Genomic DNA, 3189 nt, shown 5'->3' on the forward strand with positions numbered 1-3189 from the left:
GCGAAGATCAGCGGCTTGTGGTCGACGAAGGCAGTGAACGCCCGGCCCTCGAGCAGATGGCGGAAGTGCCTGACCGCCAAGTGAAGTCCGAGCAACTCGCGGTCGAAGGTACTGTAACGGCGTTCGGGCGGGCGAAGCTGCCGGCTAAAGAACGCCAGCGGTTGCCAAGCTCCACGCACCCATTGCTCGTGCACCGCACCCACCGCGTAGTCCGAGGCATCGGTGGTGAGGGCGATCGGTGCATCGGGCGCCGGGTGCGCGAGCATGGTGGCGTTAGCCAAGGCGAGCTTCGCGCCCGTGAACGCCGTGTCCATCTGCTCGGTCCAGGTAACGTCGCCTTTGCCCGGCTTACCTCGGAGAGCTTCATGCAGGGGGCGCAGGAGCTGGGCGATACGGGGCAGGAACCGATGGTAAAAGTTCACCATGCCCAGGAACTCCTGCAGCCCTCTGATCGTGCGGGGGCGCGGAAACCCCTTCACCGCCTCCACCTTGGCCGGCAGGGGGACAGCTCCGTGCCTGGTGACACGGTGCCCCAGAAAATCGATTGTGGCGGCGCCGAACCGGCACTTTGTGGGGTTCACAATCAGGCCATGCTGGCCCAGGCGTTCGAAGAGCGTGCGGAGGTGGCGTAGGTGCTCTTCGCGGGACGCGCTGGCGACGAGGATATCGTCCAGGTAGACGTAGACAAAATCCAAGTCGCGCAGGACGCTGTCCATCAGTCGCTGGAACGCCTGAGCCGCATTCTTCAGACCGAAGGGCATGCGCAGGAACTCGAAGAGTCCGAATGGCGTGATGACCGCCGTCTTCGGGACGTCCTCCGGCCTGACGGGGACCTGATGGTAGCCGCGTATGAGGTCCACCTTCGAGAAGAAGGACCTGCCCGCCAAACGGGCGGAAAAGTCCTGAATGTGGGGGACGGGGTAGCGGTCGGGAGTCGTGGCGTCATTGAGACGGCGATAGTCCCCGCACGGTCGCCATCCCCCGCCGGGCTTCGGCACGATGTGCAGCGGCGACGCCCAAGCGCTCTCTGAGCGCCGAACGATGCCGAGTCGCTCCAGGGTAGCGAACCCCACTTTTGCCACCGCCAGCTTCGTCGGCTCGAGGCGGCGTGCCCGGGCGTAGACCGGTGGCCCGACGGTGGGGATGTGATGGGCCACCCCGTGCTTGACGGCCCCCGCCGAGGTGGGCCGCGTGAGGGCCGGGAAGCCGGCGAGGAGGCGGGTGAATGCGTCCGCTGCCGGAAGCGTACAGACCAACGTGGCCGGAACCGAATCGTTCGGCAAGCCGCTTGGCAAGCCGCTCGTTGAGCTGGGCAACGCACATGCGAGCGAGCTGAACGTCTCGGCCTGGACAAGCCGTCTGCGCTTGACGTCGACCAGGAGCCCATTAGCGCACAGGAAGTCCGCGCCAAGCAGTGCCATGGGCACGTCGGCGGTGACGAACGTCCATCGGAAAACCTGCCCTCCAAACCGCAGAGAGAGGCAGCGTTTTCCGTACGTACGGATGGGCGTCCCGTTCGCGGCAAGCAGCGCGGGGCCCCCACCCGCGGCGTGCTTGTCTGACGTGCCGGCGGGAATGACACTCACCTGTGCTCCCGTGTCGCACAGGTAACGGCGCCCAGAGAAGGTGTCCGTTATGAACAGCAGGCTGCTCGAACGGCCGGCGCTCATCGCCACAATTGAGCGCTGGCCCGGGCGTTTCCCGACCCGTTGAAGGAGCACGGCGGATGACACCGCCGAGCTTCGTGGCCGAACTTGGCGTGGAACCAGCACCAGGTGGTGGAGCTGGAGGAGCGCGGCTGGCTCCGCCAGGCCGGTGGAGTCGACGGGTTTCCCCGCGGTGGCGGTTTTCGCCGCGGCGGTGGGCGGGGCGTGGCGGCGTTCACGAGGTGCGTATCAGCATGCTGCTGAAACTCAGCGTGCTGTAGAAGATGATGCTGTGGAACAGCAGCGTCGAAGGCCGTGACGGCCACGCCAACGCTCGCCCGCGTGTCCGAAGCGGCGAAGTACTTGTCCGCCTCGGCCGCCAATGCTCGGGGTTCCGTTAGCCCGGTCCCGGCCAACGCGAGGCGAACCTGCGCTGGAAGTTGGCGACGGAAAAGCGCCCGGAATAGCGAACCGGGGGCTTCGTCGCCCAACAGTGACAGCATATGGTCCATTCGGACCGACGGGCACGTCTCACCGAGCTCGGGGAGATCCAGGAGGCGGTCGGCCCGTGCGTCGTCCGTGAGGCTGAACGTGGCTAGGAGTAGCCGCTTCAGTGCCTCGTACTTGTGGCCGTCCGGTGGGTGGCGAAGGACGGACACAACTCGAGCGGCCGTGCCGGGCCCGAGGGAGGCGACGACATGGCAGTAGCGCAGATCGTCGTTGGTGAGGCGCCGAAGCTGAAATTGGGCTTCGGCTTGAACGAACCAGACCTCGGCCTGGGCCTCCCAAAATTCGGGAAGTTTAATCGCCATTGACTTGTCGTTGGCCATTGCAATGGCGTCGTGTTCGGAAGGATCGCTACGGCAGATCCAACGTCGAGGGTCACCAGTAAAGCGCGGCGTTACGCGCGCTGCTTGTGAGCAAGGAGGAAGCGGACAAGCGGTAACATATGAACGTCTTTATTGTAAGACTACACTGTAACACTCTACTCCTCCGGGCTGGTCGCCCGGTGTATATCATGAGGCCACGCCTACCCCTCGGGCGTGGCCACCGCCCACTTGGTGCGTGGAATGATGTCACCACGCCAGTGGGCTTTTGTGTCCGCCACACTGGCACATTTACAAATGCCAGCTCTAACCTACAGGGGGCAGTGACATCATGCCTCAGTCCTCACAAAGGTGCATGCAGCTGGCCTGTATATGTCGACATGCGAGGCAAGATAAGAGGGATGACAAACCTTCACCGTATGTAATAGGTATATGCCTTCTTACCATGTATTTACGTTTTTCCTTTTATTGTCAATTTGGAATAATAATTTTATATGCTGTATCTGGCTTTTAATTGCCTTAGCATTTCATCCAATTAATGGAAAAAGCATTTAGCATCAACAACAACAACAACAACAACAACTCCTCTCACTCATGAGCTGGGCGGTGTATAGTTTATGTGCATTGCTTTCAATAAATAGTTATTGCTTTACATACATTTAACTTCGATGTAAATATACCTTTTGTGCCCAGTTATTACCTTGAATAAAAATATT

The sequence above is a fragment of the Myxine glutinosa genome, chromosome 8 (assembly GCF_964187855.1).
Source record: "Myxine glutinosa chromosome 8, kmMyxGlut1.1, whole genome shotgun sequence".
Classification (NCBI taxonomy): Eukaryota; Metazoa; Chordata; class Myxini; order Myxiniformes; family Myxinidae; genus Myxine; species Myxine glutinosa.